The following is a 25,289-nucleotide window of genomic DNA, read 5'->3' on the forward strand; positions in this document are numbered from 1 at the left end:
AAAGGTACATCTAATCCAGTATCCTGTCTCCTGAACACAGACAAATGCCAGAGGGAATGAAGAGAACAGGTAATCGTCAAGTGATCCATCCCCAGTCACCCATTCCCAGCCAGGACAAAGAGAAGCTAGGGACAACATCCCTGCCCATCATGGCTAACTGTCATTGATGGATCTATCATCCACTGTGTCATTCTTTTTTAAATCCTGTTCAAGTGTTTGCCTTCAGAACATTCTCTGGCCTGGAGTTCCACATGTTGACTGTACGTTGTGTGAAGAAATGTTTCCTTTTGTTTGTTTTAAATTTGCTGCTGATTAATTTCCCCTAAGTAGCCCCCTAGTTACTGTGCTATGGAAAGGAGTAAATCATTTTTTCTCCTTTACTTTTCCACACCTATCATAACCTCTGTTAGACATCTATTGTTCAAGCTGAGAAGCACCAGTCTTATTAAATCCTTATATGGCAATCATTCCATAACCCTAATCACTTTTGGGCCGTGTCTATACGTGCCCCAAACTTCGAAATGGCCACGTAAATGGCCATTTTGAAGTTTACTCACGAAGCGCTGAAATGCATATTCAGTGCTTCATTAGCATGTGGGCGGCCGCGGCGCTTCGAAATTGACGCGGCTTGCTGCCGCCCGTCTTGTATAGACGGGGCTCCTTTTCGAAAGGACCCTGCCTACTTCGAAGTCCCCTTATTCCCATGAGCTCAAGCAAGCCGTGTCAATTTCAAAGTGCTGCTGCCGCCCGCTTGCTAATGAAGCGCTGAATATGCATTTCAGCACTTCATTAGTAAACTTTGAAATGGCCATTTGCGTGGCCATTTCAAAGTTTGGGGCATGTGTAGACGTAGCCTTGTTGCCCTTTTCTGAACCTTTTCCAATTGTAATGCATCTTTCTGAAAATGAGGCAAACACATCTGCACACAGGGCTCAGAATGTGGGGCACACCGTGAATTTATACAGAAGCATTATCATATTTTCTGTTTTATTTCTGACCCTTTCTTAATGCTTCCCCACCTTCCATTCACTGTTTTGTTTGCTGTTGTACCTTGAGGGGATGTTTTCAGAGAACTAGTTACTCAGTTTCCTTCTGCAAACTGACCATTTATTCCAGGCCTGCTGACCAGGGGAGGAGGAATAAAGGGGCCAGTTGTTGCTGGGCCTGGCCCGGGCCTTTCAAAGGGGGCTGGACTCCACAGCTGGAGCTCCAGGCCCCTTTGAAGTGCCACAGCAGTGTTGCTCTGGCTGCACGAGGCTATGAGGAAATGGGGGAAAGGGGGCACCCAGCGCCATGGTCCAGGTGGCTGGCTGCTCTTGCCCCAGTCTCTTCTGCTCTTGGCCCTGCTGCTGTACCAAAGATAAGTATAATGAAAAAGACCTACACTCTTAGGTGTAATACCTGATGACAGGATCCTCTGGAGAGACCATACAGGTAAGCGAAAAGGAAAAATCATCTTATTTTCAAGAAAATACGGACGAATCAATTTATTTATGAGCAAAATATACTTTGGGGAGCAGATAAGAAAATGGTGATAATGCAATTCAGATGGCTAATCAGATCTATTACTGAGTAATGCTGGCAGGTCAGCATTGAAAAGAAATCTGAGAAAGCAAGATTGTCTCCAAGCACAGGCATTGAATATAGCAGGTGGTGCCTTCATTATCATGGCTCTGTGGCTGTTTCTACACGTGCCACTTTCTCCGAAACGGCGTGTAGAAGCATGGCCCCCGGGGGGGGGGCGTCTTCCAGAAGGAAGTCCTCCTTCCAGAGGCCCCTTCTGCCTGAAAATTTTCAGGAAGAAAGGGCCAAAGGCCCCCTTGGGGCTGCGCTTCTACATGCCATTTTGGAGTCCGTAAGAGAGTCTTCTGGACTCCAAATCATGTGACCCTATGCTGATGAGGCACTGGGAATTTACATATGTTCCTCATTAGCATATTTCAGGCCATTTATTAGCGCATGTGTAGAAACAGCCTGTGTGTGAAGCAGTGAGCCACCAAAGCAATGCTTATTGTTCTTAAAATGAAGTCCCAACACTTAACCTTCAGGGGCCAAACTATTGGGCAACAGTGAAGATGATAAAACTAAGCTAGTATATACTAATTATTGGGTATTCAATGGAAACCAAGTAGGGCAGAAACTCAAAGTTCCTCAGATAAATAGGGTAAAGAAATGCATAAAAGATCTCAGTGAAGAGAAAGGATTAAAAGAAGCCAAAATCTATAGTTATGGGAAAACACTCTGTCACTGGAAAACCATCCCCTCAAACACAGACATGGAATTATATAATAAACAAAAGCAAACGAATGATAAATCAATATACCAGAGAGAAATGAGGACACTATTGTCAAATGTATACTGATGGCTCCAAAGAGGAAGAAATAGGGAGACTGGGAACAGCTTTCTGTATGCCCACATTTGGGGTCAACAAAACTATAAGACTACTTATCTTTATCTGTGTCTTTACTGCTGAACTAACAGGGACATTTGCTAACATTAACTTGGTTTTCAGATATGCAGCCAGCTGCTGCAGCCATCCTGTCTGATTCCTTATCAGTGTTGCAGGTCCCATACAATAGCAAGTCTGACCACAGAAATGATACACGTAATGAAATAATACTGCTAGCAACCAAATCAGCACAACTGGATATGACCAGAACAACACTCTGAAACCCTGCGCATGTAGGGATAGCTGGCAACAAATTGCAGAGAAAGAAGCTAAAAATGCCAGTAAGCATGAACAAGTTGACCTAGAGATCCCCTTAAGCAAACTAGAATTTAAACACTTATTCAGAAATGAGCTAAGGAATGAATGGCAAGAACTATGGGCATGTGAAACAAAGGGGAAAACATTTCACTAGCTGCGTCTACACGTGCACGCTACTTCGAAATAGCGCCCATCGCGGCTACACGTGTTGGGCGCTATTTCGAAGTTGAAATCGACGTTAGGCAGCGAGACGTCGAAGTCGCTAACCCCATGAGGGGATGGGAATAGCGCCCTACTTCGACGTTCAACATCGAAGTAGGGACGTGTAGACGATCCGCGTCCCGCAACATCGAAATAGCGGGGTCCTCCATGGCGGCCATCAGCTGGGGGATTGAGAGATACTCTCTCTCCAGCCCTTGCGGGGCTCTGTGGTCACCGTGGGCAGCAGCCCTTAGCCCAGGGCTTCTGGCTGCTGCTGCTGCAGCTGGGGGTCCGTGCTGCATATACAGGGTCTGCAACTAGTTGTTGGCTCTGTGTATCTTGCACTGTTTAATGAAAGTGTGTCTGGGAGGGGCCCTTTAAGGGAGCGACTTGCTGTTGAGTCCGCCCCGTGACCCTGTCTGCAGCTGTGCCTGGCTCCCTTATTTCGATGTGTGCTACTTTGGCGTGTAGACGTTCCGTCGCTGTGCCTATTTTGATGTTGGGCTGAGCAACGTCGAAGTTGAACATCGACGTTGCCGGCCCTGGAGGACGTGTAGACGTTATTCATCGAAATAGCCTATTTCGATGTCGCAACATCGAAATAAGCTATTTCGAAGTTGGGTGCACGTGTAGACGTAGCCACTATGTCCAATAGCTGAAATAGTTGATATAATCCAAGGCCCTAAGAAAAAGAGCAAAGTGCCTCTATTCAGAATTTAACCAATCATTGTAGATTAAATGTAGCCTATTGCTAATAAACATAATAAAACATGCAAAACATGAAAGGTCCAGAGAGAGATGATCTCTTTTGGAATTGTAAAGACGGTACCAGTGAAAAGAGACACTTATTGGGCCCTGGTACAGTGTGTGAGGCCAGAGAAGGGTAGAGGGATGATAGAGAGACTTGAGAAAAGGATGTGAAGACCGCAGAGCCCAGAGTTTGGGCCGAGGACCTGATACAAGCTCTTGGGTTTGGTTTGTATGACTTTCTTTTGTCTCCAAAAGGGGTAGACTTAAATCACATCCTACATGGAGGGCTGTATGGTGGGAAAAGGTAGACTACTGGAAGACTAGAGTGACTACTGACAGTGTGCACCATCTGGGGAGAACACCGCTCTGCCACTCCTGGGCCCAAGAAGCTGCTTTTTTAGTGAGTCCCATCCACTTCACATAACCACATGGAGTTCCCTCCATAATGGTCAGTTGACATTCTCCACCCATCCACCAGCTATTTCACTTTAACAGCTTGGCTACTTGGGTAATCATGCTACAATGGCTAACTCCAACCACTTTAAATAGCATTATATGCTACTTGGTTATAGGGTATAGGGCAACAAGAAGCATCTGACCCCTACTCCTCTTCTCCTGTCCCTTTGCCTACTCCCAAACTCAATGGAGTTCTGGCAGATAAGCTATCTTTGAGTGATGGGAAAGGAATGAATGATGATTCAGGATCACCATTCTCCCACAGAACAGAAATCTATCCCCTAGGTAGAAGAAGAAGGGGCCATGCGGCTCTTAAACACCAAAACACAACTTAGTTTCTAATGCGGAAACACATTTGGAACACAAACCTAGGATTTTCAGAAAGTTTTATCCTGCCTTGGGGCTTGACTTTTCAGTGAGTAGCACTACCTAAATGGAACACCCCCACACCCCCGAATTCTTTGGCAGTATTACAGCCACTGTGACACACAGCTCATCACCTCAAGGAGCATGGCTTATAGCAAATTCTGCCTTTGTGAGTCCAGCCACTTTTCCTTCTTAAAAGGAATGAAGTGCGTCTCAACGAAGTGGAGAAGGATCTCAAGGCACACTGCTGCACATACAAAAGATACTTATGAACATATCATTCATCCCTATGATGAATCTCTCAGTTGACTGTTCTGAAGGTGGGTTGAAAGGATTTTCAGTGGTACGTGCTCACTTAATTTTCAATAAGATTAACAATAAGAAACTATGGCTGTGTCTCCCTGCGGCAGCTATATGAATGGGTAGATGCACGCACACCGCTAACAGCATAGGAAGAAAGAAGCGATTTCTCAGGCTGTCATACTAACCTGAGCCCACAGCTAAAGACTCACTGCTCCCACTTGGAAATTCAGGCTCTTCCTGTTACTGGAGAGCCGTGGCCAGAGCAGAGCACTGAGAGAGGCATTATGGGTTACATATGGGACACCTCTGGAGGCTAACAAATTTGCTTTTAAGATGTGGCACTTCCACACTTGCATTTAACCGAACTTCTGAATTCGAGCTTGACATTACACCCATCAGGTAACTGCAATTTTGTAAACTTGAGATTACTGCACCCAAAATCGAACTAGTGGTCTTACAGTGAAGAGAGTCACATGGTAAAATCGAGCTGATTTAAATTTGATTTCATCTTGTATTGTACATGCATCCTATGATGATAAAAATAGTAAAGTTCCTGAAGGAAAATGGCATGACTATATCTGCAGATTTACAGTGCAAAATTCACTATCCTTTGTTTTCCATCTCGATTTGTAGATCACAGAATAATCCAGTACTTGATTTCTGATCTCTGCTGCCATTTCCCAATATAGTTATGTTTATATCTGAGTGGACTGTCATGCTTTCTGTGGTTTCTAATGTATTTTAATGCATACATCAGAGTTAGCTTCAGAGACCATTCAGGGTTCAGCTAGTGCAATATGGGGTTACCTGTCTCTTAAATGGTGCAGGTTGATGTGAACAGATGATGCTCGTGCTTTGTTTTCTTTCGCTGTCATAAATCTGCTTCCAGGTACAATTCAAGTTGTTAATTAACTGTAATATCCTGAATCTCACAGGAACTGGATTTTTCAGAGGCTCTCCCTTATAGACTTGTAGTGGCAGTTTCATTCTGCTAGGATGTTCTACTCCTAAGCTATGTCTACACTACAAAGTTTTGTCAACAGAAGAGGCCTTCTGTCAACAAAACAAGGGAGCGTCCATACTACCAATGCAGTCTGTCTTGAATCTGTCAATAGAACACAACTTTTTTCCTGGCAGAGTTCTGTCTTGAAAGTTTGAGGCATAGCACCCCTGTAGACAGATTCTGTCAACAGAGAGGTAATGTAGACACTTTGGCTGTGTCTACCCTCGCATTCCTCTTTCGAAAGAGGCATGCAAATTTGGGAAATCAAAAATGCAAATGAGGTGCGGATTTACATATCTGGCACCTCATTTGCATATTCTTATTTCAAAAGAAAAAAGCCAGTGTAGATACTGCTCTTTCGAAAGTAAACCCCATCTTTGAAAGAATCCTTCTTCCCATAAAATAAAATCTTCCCCATAAGGGAAGAAGGATTCTTTCGAAGATGGGTTTACTTTCAAAAGACCAGTGTCTATACTGGCTTTCTTCTTTCAAAAGAAGCTGTTTCGAAATAAGAATACGAAAATGAGGTGCCAGATATGTAAATCTGCCCCTCATTTGCATTTTAGATTTCCCTCATTTGCTTGCCTCTTTCAAAAGAGGAATGCAAGTGTAGACTCAGCTTTCGGCTATGTCTACACTAGAAGCATCTGTCGATAGAAGTTACTGTCAACAGGGAAATCTCAACAGAACCTCTGTCAATAGATTGCATCCACACGCATCTTGCTGTCGACAGAGAACTGCCAGACTGCACTGCTCTCTGGTGCCAGAATGTGGAACGGCAGCTCTGCAAACAGGGTGGCCCAGCAACCAGAAGTTCTCTCTGTTGACAGAAGTGTCCACACTGCACTCCTGTCAACAGAACTCTATTTCTCTATGGCTATGTCTACACTAGCACACTATGTCGAAGTAACCTATTTCGATCTAAGAACATCGAAATAGGCTAGTTTGACGTGTATCATCTACACAACCTCCAGGGCTGGTGCCATCGATGTTCAACGTTGAAGTAGCGATGGAGAACGTTGAAAGGAGCCGCCCCGGAAGAAAATGTGGAGCTTCCACACACATAAGTGCTCCTTGTCGAAACAAGAGGCCAGCAAAGCCCCAAGCCACTCCCTTAAAGGGCCCCTACCAGACACACTTGGCCTGCACAGCACAAGATCCACAGAGATGACAACCGGTTGCAGACCCCGTGCACACAGCATGGACCCCCAGCTGCAGCAGCAGCAGCCAGAAGCCCTGGGCTCAGGGCTGCTGCATGTGGTGAGCATAGAGCCCCGCAGAGGTTGGACAGAGCGTCTCTCAACCCCTCAGCTGATGGCCGCCATGGAGGACCTCATTATTTCGAAGTAGCGGGACGCGGATTGTCTACACACACACCTTCGATGTTGAACGTCAAAGTAGGGCGCTATTCCCATCTTTGGATAGGAATAATGATTTCGACGTCTCGCCGCCTAACATTGATTTCAACATCGAAATAACTCACGACACATGTAGACGCAAAGCGTTCTATTTTGGCGTTGTTCCAGCTACTTCGAAGTAGCCGGCTAGTGTAGACGCACCCTATTTCTATTTCTCATTGACGTGTTCTGTAGACAGAGGTTCTGTCAGGAAATATCTGTCAACAGTTACTTCTGTCGACAGAACTCTGTGGCGTAGACACAGCTCTAAGGTTTAGGGCTGATCAAGCAAATCTGCCAGGGATGGTGATAGGTCCACAAATCATTCAACATTTGGAAATCTAACCTTAGCGAAACCAGTAAAAGTGACATGAGTTACAGCAGGCAATATGTGAGATGGATGTGGACCTGTCACCTTTGGACCTTTGTGCAGGGGACTGGACTTGATGACTGGTTTGTGCAGTGGCTTGTTAAATCCAGGGTTGTGAGTTCAGCCCTCACAGGGCCTGTTTAGGGATGTGGGGCAAATAGGTATTTTCTTTTTTTAAATGTTAGGGGGTGGTAGCCAGCTGTCCTTCATGAAAATGCTACAAGTGGCTGCCAGAATAAATTTTCTCTGGTGCACAGTTCACCATGGCCCAACACCTGAAAGTTTTAGAAAGCACTACAAGTTGTGCTTGTTTGCTCTGACTTGCTTGATTTGGGCCCAGAGCCAGAGGCTGCTAATCTCTGCACTGGGTGCTGCAAGTAGAGGTTGTAGTGGTTTTAAATTACACATATAGTTGGCTGAAGTTTGCAGTGGTTTTAATTTATAAAAATAGTTGGCTGAAGTTGTTTCTGTAGCTTTCTTTGCATGCCCCCACAAATCATAATGATAGATGTGATATTAACACAAGTTATATTGTATACCTTTCCACACTGAGATTTGTTTTACAAAACCCAGGGATCAGTCCCCTGCTTGAGCCTAGACACGTACAATGCAGTTCTATAACTCTAGAGCCTGAAGTGCTCCGAGGCCAGAAACACATAGATACATTCTTTGACACAAGTATTAGAAGAGCATTAGGAGAGCTAATTGAAAGACTGTATAGAATAGCTGTTAACTTGTTTTAGTGAAGATTTAAATTTCCTTTAAAAAAACAAACCTTTAATTACTAAGTAAAGTAAAAGAAGCAAAGAAAATATTTCAAGTTGGCTGCTATACTGCTGAAGGAAACAATAACAATCACAGATGGTATGTGTGCTGCTGAACAGAAATGCAAACCAGGAAAGCAAGAAATAAACCAGGATAGGTAAATAGCAAAATCAAGAGGTTATTTGAGCCAAACACAAATCCTTCAAAATTTGGAAATCTAACCTTAGTGCAACCAGTAAAAGTGACATGAGTTACAGCAGGCAATATGTCAGAAGGAATTTAAGAGAGCTACAAAGGCATTCCAAGTACAAATAGCTAAAGGAAGTAAAGCAAACAAGAAATTAAAAAAGCCTGCAAAAGAAATGGTGAATGTTTCTGGAAGTTAAGGACGTTGCTGAGAAACTAAATGATCTCTGTGCATCAGTCTTTACCCACAGAGGGCACTGGGGAAATACCTACCCCGACGTAAGTTTTTCATTAACTGCTAGAAAAGGGTTATCTGATGGGCACAAGTGCCTGCTGAAGAATTTCTTACTATTTCCTCTGGAGCTTCTCGTGCTGGCCGTTGGCAAAGTCAGGGTAATGACAAGACTCAGAATGGTCAATTTGCTGATGGTAATTAACCATTAAATTAAAAGTAGATTTCACCAACGACTGGAGCACATTAAGTTTTCCTTGTCTAATTGTTAGGCCCTGTCCTCCAAGTGTTCCCAAGTAAGCAAACATCTGTGTCAATACAGAATGCTTTTGAGTTGATTGGGGCTCCACAAAGGTGCAGGGATCTGTCCATGCAGTTACTGATAGGATTGGGGCCTGCTGAACTGTGCTAAATGGATGCAGTTTTCCTTTAATAAGTGATGCCTATGTTTACTACCACTGTTAACTAATTCAGTCTTAACCATTACCACTGACCATCACATTCAGGAATATCAGTTTTAAACAGAAGAGTCTTTATCTTCACCAAGCACTTCACTGATGCGGGACCTTCTCCATCAGCCACTGAAGTTAGTGGGAATCTTTCCATTGGCTTAAGTGGGCTTAGAATGAGGCTTATAGTCTGCAACATACTTGCTCCTGAAGCATTAGGAGAGCGGGAGGGATAGTTCAGTGGTTTGAGCATTGATTTGCTGAACTCAGGGTTGTGAGCCCAATCCTGGAAGGGGCTATTTAAGGGTGTTGGGCAAATAATTCCCTTTTCTCTAAAAAAAGGGATGGAGCTTGGCCCTGCCAAGAGGGCAGGGGACTGGACTCAATGACCTCCCAAGGTCCCTTCCAGTTCTATGAGATATGTATCTCCATATCTTATCTTATAAAACACGAAATGCTAAAACAATAGCTTTGTGAGACAGAAGGTCACTGTTAGAAGCGGGAGGTGTTAGCTGATGAAAGGAGCATCCTGATTAGAAGAAGCCACACAAACAAGACTAGAAAAAATAAAAGCTCTCCTAGACCTAGAAACCAAGACCTCAGAGCTGGAGAAAAAAGGGATCAAATTTCATTCACTATGCAAAACAGGAGGAGTCTGCCAGTTTCCCCATTTTTCTCTCTATATAAATATGTGCTTATAACTTTAATTAATGCACATGAAGCTGTAAATGCATATATAATTAAGGCCCTAGTTATCTTGAGATTTGCAGAGACCGTGAGTTCCACAATATTAGGCTTCCAAAGCAATTTTGACAGCAGGAGTCCTGCTATGCCCAGCACGGACAGTGGGAGACCCATACAACCAACAGAAGGAGCCTCTGCTCTCACCCACAAGGTCCCGCATTCAGCTCTGGGCAACCAACAACAGAAAATAGCAGAAAAATGCCACAGGCTGTGCCTCCCTTATCCAGCACGCTTGGGACCTCATGGAACAGAAAAGAACATTGGCCAGACAAAGGAAGGTGCAGGGCTGTGCTCAGGGGCTGCTGCAGCAGCAGCATCCAGCCTCCCTTCCCAAGAACTCTGGCTCCAGGCCAGGCTCCCAGCAGCTGCCACAGGGCTCTGCCCGGACCCTGCCTGCCCCCATGCCACAGGACAGGCAAGGGGCTCCCCATACCGCCACAAAGCAGGTGGGAACTCCAGCTCCCAGCCCCATGGCAACCTCCCAGCCCCCACTGCCATGAAGTAGGTGGGGGCTCCAGCTCCCAGTCTGTGGAAGCCTCCTGACCTTCTCTGCAACAGGGCAAGCAGGGGCTCTGGCTCCCATCCGCACATGGCAGGCAGGGGCTCTGGCTCCTGGCCTGTGGCAGTTTCCCCACCCCCACTGATGCAGAGCAAGTGGGGCTCCAGCTCCCAGCCTCACTGAGGACTCCTGCACCTGCCCGCTACTCTCTCATCTGGCAACATCCTTAGTCCAACCAAAGGACGGATGTTGCCAGATGAGGGAGTACCGTATTTGAGAGGTACAACCCGTTAATGGACTTTATTACTATAAATAAAAAGGTCTATTATTACTTTTCTTCAAATTTCCTTGACTTCTCTGAAACTGTGCAGAATTTTTGCAACCACCAAGCAATTCTAGAAGGGCCTCATATAATATACATAATATGCATTTAATATACATTGCAATTGCATAGCATCCACTTTTCACAACACCTCTTATATGGTCCATCTTGTGTGGTGGTAATGGATGAATCAAAGGCACTAATGCGCCAATAAAAATATAACACACTCGTTAATCTATCCCACTGTTACAGCTTTCAAGATATCACATCTTTCAATTCCCACATCAGCACCAGCAAACACGTTGTATGAAAGGAATTCAAAAGCCAGAAACAGGAAAAAAATTCCCATGAAAATATACAATAACAGTAGTAAAAAGACAAAATGCATGCATACGCTTCCAAAGAGAAAAACCACACTGTATGAACATTAGTATGATTTCTCAGACAAAAAGGTCAAATACACTTTTATCAACTTTCTCGAAACAGAGTCAGGTTACGTCAAAAGCTCTGATTACTTTTTACATTATTTTCATATTTTTAAAAGAGCATAACGTTTCTGTAATAATCATGAGCCTACCATAGTGAGAGGAACCGAGGGAAAAAAAATCCAGCAATACTTGGTAAAAGAAAGCAAACAAGAAAGAAGAAGTCTAGAAGTAGTATTGTATGAATGGTAGTATAAAGGGCCATGGGTTTGATTCTGTTCTCACTTACCATGGTGTATCACTATTGATTCAACCTAATTTACACCAATACAATTTAGATCAGATTCATGTCTTCTATCTTCCTCCCTTCATACAGCACCTAGCCCAATGGGATGCCAACTGTAAGTGGGGCATTTTTTAGGTCTTTAAAGTGTGTGTGTGTGTGTGTGTGTGTGATTCTTTCTGTTATTTGTAATCCTTATACAGGATGAGCCTCTCTAATCCGGCACTCTTTCATGTTTCATCCAGCATGATTTGAGTTAGCCAGATGACCACTTGGTGTGGCCAAGGTTCCTGGGTCCCATAAAGTTTATTTACAGCCACCAGTCCTGGATCTCAGTTCCATGCTGTTATTTACCTGTAATTTACCCCAAATGTCTTCTAAGAGCCCATTAAGCAGTGGAAGTATTGGCAATATTGCTAAACAACATTGGCCTACCACAGTCCAGCAAATTCTCTTGTTCAGCACTGTTCAAGTCCCAGGCGTGCCGGCCTAGAGAGGTTCAGCCTCTCTAGTATTCATTGCATTCTTATACAATGGATTTAGTCTTGAACACCTAAAAATAAATTCATTCCTTGAATGCTGTATGCTTTCATGGGGCCTTATCTGATATTTCTTCTACCAACAAATAGCCCAATGATAAAACAGAGGTTTTGCTTGAGAAAGGAGTGTGGTATCAATTTAATAGTTTATATAGTTTATCGAGACTTAATTAAGTGGATTGCACAGAGTGGATACCAACTTTGAGCCTCAGTGTGCATTCCCTCATGTTACAACAGTTTGGGGAAACTCACAGCCTTGTGACAGGGAACACCATTGAGTTCTTGGGACTTCTCTATGCTTGAAGTGCACAGCTTCACAGTGTACACATCTACCCTCATCATAACTCATCTGCTTCCACAAGAGGGGGATAGCTAGCTCAAAAGGATGAATTATTTGTTGACCTAACACTGTCTACTCAGAGGGCTTCTTCATACTTCAGAGTGACATAGTTGGATTGACCTAACTTTTTAGTGTACACAAGGCCTGTATCTGAATACTTGAAATACAACAATGCCCTACCACTATGTACATTGCAAAACTTTCACCAAAGAATAAATGGACTTAGGGCAGACATCAAGAAACTCAATACACATAAGCTGGTCAATGAACACTTCAGTGGAGTGGGCCATTCTGTTAAGGACCTGAGTATTTGTGTCCTGGAACAAAAAGAATTTAAAAACAGATTAGAGACATAAATTTGTGAGTTGGAATTCAGATTCAGATTCGATACATTAACATGTGGTATGAACAGAGACATCAATTACCTCATGCATTACAAGGACAGTTTCTCTTCCTTTGATGTTCGTAATTATCTGAGGCAGGAGAATTAGCATCCCCCTACCCCGCATCTCCCTCCTATGTATTTGGTTTGCCAGTTTTTATTGGATTTTTTTTTTTGGTCCTTTGTACTTATAAATATCAGTCTGAATTGGAAGTGAGATTCATCTGATGAAGTGGGTCTGTTCCACGAAAGCTCATCACCAAATTAATCATTTCGTTAATCTTTAATGTGCTACATTTTTGCTGTTTTGTTGTGTTGGAGTACAGATTAACACAGCTACCTCTCTGTTACTACTTGAAAATTAGATATTTGAACAGGGGCTCATTAACTCTTAATGAATACTGTGCCTTGTATTTCTTGGTTGCTGGCACTGGTTTCTTCCACCACCATCCCCAAACAGTCATCAGGATCGCAGATATGGAAATACAGAAGCAACTGCTTACAGTTTCTGCATTTGGCCATTGCAGCTGGTACTGGCTGCACAGCAGACACACACAGGATATTGAAAGATAGGATTGCAGAGCCTGTTTCTGCACACAAAATCTCCTTCTCCAGGCTGTGTGTTATTTTCAAACATTTTGCTCCAATAAGGGCAAAGGTGGACATTCAGTATAAAGGTAAATAGTGAAGTCACTGTCACGGCAGGAAACAACAATATATTTCTGATTACCTTACCTATACATATTGCCTAGAATAAAACTAAGTATTGCTTGTAGAAACCATATGCTCCCATATGGAGTTGACATTAATGAATGCAAGGCCCTTTTCTCCCTGTTTGTAATATCCAATTAATGACAATGGTATTTTTTTTTCCTTGAAGTTCAGGATTTTAGCATTTGTCTTCCTTTTGATCAAAGGCATTTCTAGTGCTTTTTGTCTACCCACAAGAGGTATGTATCACTTGTGTGTTTCAAGACTAATACTATCTATTCTAAAAACTGATTGTGATGTGAAGACTTGGGACTGTGATGGCAAGCTGCTTTTTCAATTTTTACATTATAGGGCAAATTACCCAAAAATTGTTGTAAATGAATGAGCCATAAACTGTACTGCCAAGAACAGTAACAGAGAGGAAGCCATGCTAGTCTATATACTATCAAAACAAAAAGCAGTCAAGTAGCACTTTAAAGACTAGCAAAATAGTTGATTGGGTGAGCTTTTGTGGGACAGACTCGCTTCTTCAGACCATAGCCAGACCAGAACAGACTCAATATTTAAGGCACAGAGAACCAAAAACAGTAAGCAGGGAGGACAAATCAGAAAAAGGTGAGCAAAGGTTAGCTCTAATAAAGGAAACAATTTGAGGCGGGAGGTAAAAACAACAGCCATAATTTGACAGTTATCAAAGAGGCAGAATTTCTAAAATAATGTGGTATATATAGTTTTGTGGATAACATGGATGCATTTAATGTGTTTAAGATGTATCAACAGGAATAGAATATTTTACATTTTCAAAATGGGACCATATTTTTTTAATACTATGCCTAAAGCTTTTATGAACAACTGTTGAGAACATGCTCTCTTCATGCTCACTCTACTCCAAAATTATTAGCCCGTTTCTCCTTTATCATCTTTTTTTAGTGTTTTCTTCTTCTGGGTCTGATTTGACCAAAATGCTTCCTCTTAAGAAGCTTATAGTTGCTTAGAGTATTCCAGCAATCAGCATTTCAATTTCAATCTACACACTTTGCTGCTTTAACATCATCATTAGAAAAGTTGCATCCTTTGGCAGCTGCTGCTGAGAGAGACTTAAACTCAGAGAAGGGCAGCAGAGAAGAGACTCTTTTCTGTACAGAAGACTGTATATAAGGGTATTGAGGTAAATTTGCTTGAAATTATGGGAGCACATCATACCCAGATTCATATCCAGATACAGAATGAGGCTTTATCGGATTATCTGAAAGAAATTCTGAATTGTTAAAGCCAGATTTGCAATATGCAGCCATCAGGATGCCGATACACAAAACACAAAGGGAAGATGTTCTTGATGGTCTATATTGGATGTCAAGAATTTGAGAAGATGAGGAGAACAAAAATACCATTGCCACTTTCATTAATGACAGGGAGATAAAGTTCAGTGAAATAAGACACTAAGTCCCACTGGAGAGTGCAAAGCAACTGAACAAGGAATTGTGATTGGCTAAGAGGAAAAGTTGCTAGGCATGTAAATAAAACTAGAAGGGGTGCAAGAGGGAGAGTGAGAGAGAGAGAGAGGAAGTGAGCAGCAGGGAAGAGGAAGATGCAAGAAAGCAGTAAACACTACAGCATATGAGTTCTAGGGTAACAACTCAGTTAGAAGAAACAAAACTTGAAATGTCTCTTGGAGAAAGAGGGAATCTTTGCCCCTTTTCAGGGAATGCCCCTAGTTATGCTCAGACTGGTGCAAATTGTTCAACAAAACAGTTACCAGAAGAGTGATAAGTGAGTCGGAAGCTGGTTATGGAGAAACCCATATGCACCCATTTACCTGCACAGCAAAGAGGAGTGGAGGTACTGACTGAAGTGTCTAATTCACAAGAACCGCATCTACAGTTGCCCCCTCCTTTCAGAGGTGGCATGTTAATGCAGCAGTTCCGAAGATGCTAATAAGGTGAAGATACGAATATGCAGTGCCTCATTAACATAATGGCAGCTGTGCGCAATTCGAAAGTGCCGCTTTCAGAATGCACACCTCCCATTTCAATGGGGGCCTTTTGAAAGCACCCCTGATGTTGAAAAGTCCCTTCTTCCTAAAACCAAATAGGAAGAAGGGGCTCTCGAAGTCAGTGGGGTCCTTTGAAAGGTCCCCATCTACATAGGTGGCGTGTGTTCTGAAAGCGGCACTTTTGAATCGTGCATGGCTGCCATTATGCTAATGAGGCACTGGATATTCATGGAAGAACCTCATTAGCATCTTCCGCACTGCCTCATTAGTGAGTCTGTGCTCACAAAAGCTCATGCTCAAAACTTTTCTGTTAGTCTATAAGGTGCCACAGGACCCTTTGTTGCTGTTACTGCCTCATTAGACTAGGATGGATGCAGAAGGTCACCAATGAGGAAATATATAGGAAGATGCACACAAAGGAGAACCTGCTGCAAAAGGTTATAAAATGGAAGCTACAACTATTTGGACATATTTGCAGAATGAATGACAAACAAAAAATCAAGACCCTAGTATTCGGCATAATAGACAGTTCGAATAGGGGAGGCAGACCCCACAGAGAATGGATAGATGATGTAGTAGATTGGTGTGGAGCTAGTCTACAGAAACTAAGCCACTCTGCACTGGGTAGGGAAAGATGGAAGGAAATAGCGAGAGAGGTATCAGACACCAATGGGCGCTGAGCCCACGGTTATTGATGATGATGATGATGATGATGAACTGCCTCATTAACAAGGGGCAAGTGTAGACACAGCCAAGAAGTCCCAGTGGTACAGGGCAGTACTGCATGCAGCAGTCTGGTTCAGTGTTTTTGCTGCTGCTGTTACCAAGCACCAGGGACAGATAATTGGTCGTTAGAGTTGGTGGAGAGTTTTTCAGCAAACAGCTTCTTTTTCTTATTGCAAAATGCTGATTTCTCAATACTGAATTTGTGAGAAAATGCCTGTTCCAAAATGTCTCATCTCAAAGAAGTTTAGGAAGGGAAAGATTCAGAAGTGTCTAAACATCCCATTTTGACATTTTCAAAATTGTAAAGGGGGTCTGTTCGTAAAGCATATTCATCTTGAAATGTAAATGAACACATAAGAGACAGAAGGCTGAACTCAAAACCAAATCTTTCACCTGGTCTACCGCCTATTTTGTGGGGGGTAGGGAAGAGCCGGGGCAATTGTTTGTTCACAAACATTTTTGAGATTTTGCTTTGTTATCCCAATTCAGGAGAAGAAAAAAAAATCCAGTTCAGGAAAGCCATTTCTTGCCCTCCTTTAGTCACAATGTTTCAGTTGCATCTAGCAGATGAGGACACACACTTGCATGGCAAGAGACAGCTAGAAAACCATTCCCTTACTGGCCATTGGCGTATTAGCCAGCCCCATTACTCAGGATTTTTTGGGTGTCACCAAATATTATGGACTAGATAACCATTCCTAGCACACTCATGGTGGCTTGTTCTTATTTTAGTTAATGTATTTCCCTTCCCTTATCCCAGGACATGTGCCATATTCAGTCATTAAAATGCCAATTTTACTTATTTTTCTCTTCTGCTAGTTGGCAATGAGATCTAATTATTATGTTTAAAAAATTACATCTGATTAGCCTTCAGTAATCATTGCAAAGCAATTGATATCTATTGTCTCCAAGCTTAGGAGTCAAAGGCTGAGGCTGGATCATGACTTAAAACTCTTCATCAGTATAAATAGCTACAGTGACTCAAGTAACAAACACACTAATTAAATCAGTTTCATGTAAACACATTTTAGACACTTCAAATGTTTACCCAGGGATACTGAAAAATATAACTTGTGAAAGGGATACTTCCCAGCTGACAACTGGACTGAAACCATCAAAACATTCACTGAACAGCCAACAAGTTACTAATAATTTTGGACCAGTACTGAACTAGGCTGCATTTGAAATAATGAGAATTTCAGTTTTCTGAGACTAATTTAAAACACATTTATGCACTGCACAGGAATGGTGGGTGGAAGACAATATTGAAATATTCATTATCAAGTAGGTTCCATATGCAAACAGCCTTTGACAGTAAACAATAGGGATGCTGAACAATGGAGTACAATAGTTCATTTCAGTGTGATATTTCCATTTCTCCGAAAATCCTAACGCGGTGGCCTGAAAGATTGCAGGAACATGCCCATCTCCTGCAGGCACTTTACACTATGAGAAGTTCTGTGAAGTTCAGAGGGACTACCCTGATGTGTAATGTTACTCATGTGTATGGTGCAAGAGCAGTCCCATGGTTATTATAAATGTCACTGTAGTGATATCATCTAATGAAGCCAATGAAACTATAATGGCCATCAAAGAGTACATCTAAGCCGTGTCTACACGTGCACGCTACTTCGAAGTAGCAGCACTAACTTCGAAATAGCGCCCGTCACGGCTACATGTGTTGGGCGCTATTTCGATGTTAACATCGACGTTAGGCGGCGAGACGTCGAAGCCTCTAACCCCATGAGGGGATGGGAATAGCGCCCTACTTCGACGTTCAACGTCGAAGTAGGGACCGTGTAGTCGTTGTGCGTCCTGCAACTTCGAAATAGTGGGGTCCGCCATGGCGGCCATCAGCTGAGGGGTTGAGAGACGCTCTCTCTCCAGCCCCTGTGGGGCTCTATGGTCACTGTGTCCAGCAGCCCTTAGCCCAGGGCTTCTGGCGGCTGCTGCCGCAGCCAGGGATCCATGCTGCATGCACAGGGTCTGCAACCAGTTGTCGGCTCTGTGGATCTTGTGTTGTTTAGTGCAACTGTGTCTGGGAGGGGCCCTTTAAGGGAGTGGCTTGCTGTTGAGTCCGCCCTGTGACCCTGTCTGCAGCTGTTCCTGGCACCCTTATTTCGATGTGTGCTACTTTGGCGTGTAGACGTTCCCTCTCAGCGCCTATTTCGATGTGGTGCTGCGCAACGTCGATGTTGAACATCGACGTTGCCAGCCCTGGAGGACGTGTAGACGTTATTCATCGAAATAGCCTATTTCGATGTCGCCACATCAAAATAGGCTCCTTCGATGTAGGCTTCACGTGTAGACGTAGCCCTACACAGCAGTCTGATTCTGAAATAAGCTATTCTGGACTATCTTATTTCAAAATAATGCTGCTACACACAAAAATGCATTTTGAAATAGCACTTAGCTATTTTGAAACACAGCATCTACGCACATAAGATATGTCTACACTAGAGCACGATTTCAAAAGGCGTCCTTTTGAAATTGAGCAATCAAAAGACACCTTTCGAAACAGAGCATCCACACGCAAGCAGAGACTGGTGCCTCTTATCCGCCCTCTCAAAAGGCGAGGTGCTCTTTCAAGAGTGTCTATACTGTCCCAAGCACCCTTTTGAAAGAAAGGGCCAGGAAACACTGCAGACAGGGGTTGCATGATGGACAAGTCCTTATGGGTGTGCAGCCAATGGTCCCCTTAAAGGCCCCTCCCCAACAGCCTTTTGCTGCACAGCACGAGGACTATGGAGCTGCCACAAGCCCAGCAGATGCCAGTGCACACAGGGCACCATGGACCAGCAGCAGTCGCTCAAACTGCTTCTGGCCATTGCCAGCAGCATGGTCACCCTCTGGCGGCTGCCCTCCATCTCCTGCTGGGAGCTACACCTCCCCGCATCACCCCGGCATGGCCATGGAACCCCTGGACCCATGTCTCCTCCTCTACTCCTCCCCCGGGTGCTCTGCCAACTCTGGAGCTACCCCAGTAGTTCCAAGCAGTGGGAGCATCTGGTCACGGCGGAATGGGACGACGACAGGTGACTCCAGAATTTTCGGATGCGGCAGCAGGCACTTCTGGAGCTCTGCCAGTGGCCAGCCCCTGTGTTGCAGCATCAGAACACCCAGATGCAGTGCGCCCTCCCTGTCGAGAAGAGGGTTGTGATAGATGTCTGGAAACTGACCACTCCAGACAGCTGCCACTCTGTGGGCCACCAGTTTGACATGGGTAAGGCCACAGTCGGGGCCGTCATCATGGAGGTAAGGCAAGCTCTGGCTGCATACCCACCGGGGGAGGGCAATCCCAGGAAAGGGGGCCCATTGGGGGACCAGGAGAGTGTTTTCGAAAGCTGGGGTGCATTCCTTTGATTTTCTTTTCGAAAGACCGCACTGTGTGTGTAGACACTCCACACTCTCTTTCAAAAGAAGGCCTGAAATTTCAAAAGTACTCGCTAGCATGGATGCACCTATAAAGCCTATTTTCAAGTAGAGCCATTGGACACCCTGTGGCTTATTTCGAAATAGACTCTCCACCCTGTCTACACAGCCCCTATTTCCATATAGCTATTTTGAAATAGGGGCTATTCCTTGTAGAAAGAAGTTTACCAACTTTGAAATAAGCCAACTGCTATTTTGAAATTATTTCGAAATAGCAGTTGCACTGTGTAGACAGTAGGATAGTTACCTCAAAATAACTTTGCTGTGTAGACCTACCCACTAAAGAGTTTTAAACAGTTCAGTATGCCTACATGGAAACTTAAAGATCAATAATGTGAGAAGAATTAAGTCAGGTGATTTGGCTACTTAAGTATTAAAAACACTATGATTGAGAAAACATAGTCAAATTTGAAAACATCAGCCTTTTAAAATCAAGCTTAAGCTTTTTCATGACTAATATACTTAGAATCACCAATTAGCCAAACTCAGAGAAAGTCTATCCTGATGGAGATGGTGTCATTTCAGAAGGAGAACTCCCCATAAATATTTTCAATTAAATATGAAGATGAACAGCACAGTCAGTGCTGTAGCTCTTCTGGTATGTTGTTTATTTTGTTGGAGCATTACATTTATTTTTCTAACCTTTGACTTCAGTTTTAATTATGCTGCCAATTTTTGTAGTGACAATGCCTAATTTCAAATGTAGAGTTGTTTGGGCAGGTAGGTAGGATGACTTTGGTCTTCTGGATACTTGAGAAAGCTTAGGCATCTAATTAAACAGCAGAATAAACATATTAACTAGATTTCTCTTCTAAAACGAACAGCAGTAAAAAGTTAACAATGTTGCCATTTACTCTGCCTTCTTTACATTTCAGAATTAATAGTCCACTAACATACACAGGGCAGTCTCCAGTTCTCAGATCTATTGTTTGAGACTGGATGCAGATTCAGGAATGAAGAACTACAGTATTTTGTACTTCTTTCACATTTTCAGTGTTTGAGCCATAACCATGAGAGCTGAAAACATCATTTTAAATAAAATTAAAACCTTGAATTCATGAGCTCGGTCATGTGGCAGGGAGCAAATTCTACTGCCATGGAGAGAGAAAACCACAGGCTCTATCAATGACTTTGATAGGAGCAAGACTGGGTTCTTAGAGTATGTAATCATCACTCTTACTGGCAGCACAACATCTCTAGCTGTAAGGACTGCCCTCCACAGATTTTGACCTGGAGTGGTAGGTAACATATGGAGTGCAAGCTGAGCACACAAGTAATGCTGCTCCTTCAGCGGGCTCCTTGTGAATGGACAGCCTGCTCTAGCAAGAGCAGCGAACAGCTGCTCTCGTGATAGTCACTTCCTAATAATAGTAATAAGCTTTAGTCCCATTCCCATGTCTGCATGCTGATCAAGGTGTACATTTAAGATTCTCCATGACAACCTTGTGATTAAACAGCTGTACACAAAGCAGGAGCTAATGGTTTGATACCCTTTTCACTTACTTTCCCCCTCTTTCTGATCATGATAACAATAACCAAAAAGCAGCAATTAAAATGGAAACATAATTTAAACTCCTTTTGTATTTGCCTTTTTGTCATTGCAGATATGCTCCTGGAGGCAGAGACCCTGGATGTGCTCTAGGGTAGTTCTCAGATTTTTCCAGCCTTCCTGCTCCAATCCATCCTGACTGAACTCAGAAGGGAAGGCAAAGAAATGAGGAACTGGTTGGAGTTCACTGACTCAGAAGAGCTGCAAAGAAATAGCACTGGTCCTCAGGGTCCTGATGCCAGCAGAAGATTGGGCACCATGGAGCTCTACCATGCTTTGTTCTTTCACTTCTGCCAGGTTTGGGGAGCTGAAGTAGAAGGCAGCAGAAGGACTTCTGCTAGCTGTCCACCAGCAAACAGTTGTGCAGGAGGAATCTCCACTCACTACCTCCAGCAGCTTTAAGGCCACTCTGTGCTCATGCAGCTCAACAAGGAAATCTGACCCTTTAAACTTTCACCTCATGTCTACATACATCAGAATCATCACGATAGACTTTGTCGTGATTTTTGTTTGTTTCAAACTAGCATCACATCAGAAAGTCCAAGGAGAAAAGCCAATTGTTGTAGTCACCCTCCACTCCCAGTCTCCTCATCTGCTAGCCACGGGTTACACTGGTCACTGTTCCATCTGCCACTGGACCAGCTTTGCTCCTGGCTTTCAGCAGAGCCCCCAGCCACCAGACTGGCTCAACTCCTAGTCCCAGCTCCCAGCTGCCTGAGCTGTCTGGTCCTGCAACATCCATGGTCCTGCCAGACCAGAGATGTTGCCAAACCAGAGGGCCCCAGACCAGAGAGTTTCAACCAGTACAGATTTTTTTCTTAGGCACAATCTAATGTAACTAATAGAAAATCAACTTCTATTTAAGAGAAATGGAGTGAAGCTATCTGAGTGGCATACATTACCAATTTTCACTTTAACTATTGCTTATACACTGCTATATTTGTTAATCTGTTGGGATGCATGTGATTAAAATCTTTTCCAACAGTTCTCTTTTCTAAACACTGACCTTCAAATTATTATATGCTAGAATGTATTAGATTGAATCTCAGATGCTCCCCTTCCCTCCCCGCACCCTGGGACTTTGTATACTTACGGGACTTTGGAAGGCAAAAACACAATCTCAAACAAGCCAATAAATAAAAAGCAAACAATGTGCCCTATAAAATCTCCATTGAACAAGCTTTTGAACTAATGAAAACTCTGCTAAACAGAAATGATTTTTGAAGCTTGCAAAAGCATCCTATTATAGTAAGACTTTTTCTACATATTATACCTGTCAATTCCAATACAGGTTTTGAAAGGTAAAATAAATCAGATATTAAAATCCAGGTTGTACTGAACCTCAGCATGGAAGGACACTGAGAAAGACAACAAGTTCAGAATAGATCCATTTAGTCATATTTAAGTACAGAAGCGGGGCTGGGGGGAGAGGAGCCAGAAGAGTATTGTCAAAATTATACGCCCCATGTGTTTAGTTTTTATACAGCGAGAGTTGTATTTTTAATTATTAAATTTGGTATGTGAGCCCATGTTGAGGGTCCAGTTTCTCAAAAATAATGATGTTGCAGGGCCCATTCCTGACCACACTCACAAAAATAATCCTGATTCATGTGAGTAGTCCCATAAAATAATAAGTGGACCACTACTGTGAATCCTCACTAATATACTGTTAATAGTGCCTGTTATCCTTTTCTTCTTATCTGCACAAGTGGTCTACACTGAACTCACTCCATTTGGCAAACAGGCAAGTCCCACAGCTGATCAACCTATCCGGTTAAAAATCCCTTTCTTTTAAAGTTCTTAAATACTTATATACCAGCAAGATACATGATCTGTCAGGGGAACCATCCATGTTTTAGGAAGAGATTAATGACGTCTAAAACTTGTCCATATGTAGCTACCAGAGTAGGTGCCCTGATTTTCAAAAATGTTGTCCAGATGTTCTTATTGATTTGGCTTAAGTGTCTGTCTGACGGGGAAAAAAACCGAAACACTTTAATCGCATGAGATGAGATTTAACAGTTTGCTTGGCTGGGTAGCAGTACTCCATAACTATGGATGTACTGCATAAACAGCAATAGTCCTTTTGGAGCCACAGAAACTGAATTTATCTCACACCAGTGCAGATTGTAATGCTCCTGAATTCTCCTGAAGTCCATGGATACCCACATATGTGATACTAGATTCAGGACCCTATAGTCTCTCAGAGGCCATTGAGAATTTTAAGACAGAGTCTATAGTTACTTTGAGAGTGTTTTCACTTACATTAGGGCCCCTTTATGTTGCTGTGGCAGTGTAAAGGATACTTAAAGGGAGCACCGACACACTTTGCTTAAGTCACGTAAATGGGCCTTCATGTGACCGAGGCACGGTGACTTTTACTTATATTACCACAAAAACATGCACCTGATGTGGTTCCCTGTGACACAGTATGGGAGGGAACAAATCCATGAGGAAAATCATAGGGGCATTTCGGTGGAAAAGTGTCTAAATGGGAGGGATGCTACCCACATTCAGAAGATGGCATTTACAAGCATTGCAGGGAGAATCCATAGAGCAGCATGCTTCTTTCCCACTCCCTGGGTCTAGACAAGTCATAGGAGAGCTCAGAGAGTTAATACCTGCAGCACCATTAAGTCCCACTGCATGCTTCTCCATTCAGTTACTGAGAACAACTCTAACTGGTAGATGCTGATCACAGCTGTTGGGTAACACAGATATGTATTGCTCTTCAAGGCTACGTCTACACGTGCACACTACATCGAAATAGCTTATTTCGATGTAGCGACATCGAAATACTCTATTTCGATGAATAACATCTACACATCCTCCAGGGTTGGCAACGTCGACGTTCAACTTCGACGTTGGGCAGCACCACATCGAAATAGGCGCTGAGAGGGAACGTCTACACGCTAAAGTAGCACACATCGAAATAAGGGTGCCAGGAACAGCTGCAGACAGGGTCACAAGGCGGACTCAACAGCAAGCCGTTCCCTTAAAGGGCCCCTCCCAGACACAGTTGCACTAAACAACACAAGATCCACAGAGCCGACAACTGGTTGCAGACCCTGTGCATGCAGCATGGATCCCCAGCTGCCGCAGCAGCAGCCAGAAGCCCTGGGCTAAGGGCTGCTGGACACAGTGACCATAGAGCCCCACAGGGGCTGGAGAGAGAGTGTCTCTCAACCCCTCAGCTGATGGCCGCCATGGCAGACCCCGCTATTTCGATGTTGCAGGACGCAGATAGTCTACACTTGCCCTACTTCGACGTTCAACTTCGAAGTAGGGCGCTATTCCCATCCCCTCATGGGGTTAGCGACTTCGACGTCTCGCCGCCTAACGTCGATTTCAACTTCGAAATAGCACCCAACACATGTAGCCATGACGGGCGCTATTTCAAAGTTGGTGCCGCTACTTCGAAGTAGCGTGCACGTGTAGACGCGGCCCAAGTCTGACACCAATCTGTAGGGCTAGGGGCCTCCAGTGACTTCATTCTCCCTGAACTCCCAGGGGAACAGGTATCCGCCCTTTCACTTTTGCTAACTTTTGTCACGTGTTTAAAACCACGAATGTAAAAGAGCCTTGTCAAATTAGAAGTTACATAGAAAATTAAGGCTGAAAATTCATCATTAATTCACATTTTGCCATGATATTGAAGAAAGACCTCTAAACAAAACAGAGTCCTGATCCTGCTGTCCTCAGGCAAGTAACATTCCTATTGGCTTTCTGTGACATGAGGCATGAGCAAAAACTGCAGAATTAGACTCCATGGGCTTGAACACGGAGTGAGCATTTTGCCACTGACTTCAATGGGAGCAGGAGTGGGGCCCACCTAAGTGCTGCTTTATTTATGCATAATAGGTTGAGACAAATAGAAAGTGGGAATCCAGAATTTCAGATGTATTCCTGAATTTCCTTGAGTTTTTGGGTTTAAGTCATAATTTAATCATTACCTTTATGCTTTCCAGTTCCTATAGTACATATCTGCATGTAATTACTGCAGTTATTGTTTTAAAATACAGAGTTGCATGATAAGCCCTATTTTAATTTGCTATGTTTGTCTATTTTTTGTATGTCACTGTTAATCCCCTTTATATCTCTTGCCTGCTGAGGATTTTTTTAAGTGCCCATAGAAACATCCATCACTGCCAGGAAGATC

At 43.4% G+C, this 25,289-nt stretch overlaps 1 protein-coding gene across 2 annotated transcripts in view; it reads right to left on the bottom strand.

Moving 5' to 3' along the window:
• Nucleotides 1–25,289, bottom strand: part of PPP1R3A (protein phosphatase 1 regulatory subunit 3A) — a 54,737-nt gene that overhangs the window by 18,293 nt on the left and 11,155 nt on the right. The gene's annotated exons all lie outside the window — the stretch shown is intronic.

This window comes from Carettochelys insculpta, chromosome 1 (assembly GCF_033958435.1).
Source record: "Carettochelys insculpta isolate YL-2023 chromosome 1, ASM3395843v1, whole genome shotgun sequence".
In the NCBI taxonomy this organism is placed as follows: Eukaryota; Metazoa; Chordata; order Testudines; family Carettochelyidae; genus Carettochelys; species Carettochelys insculpta.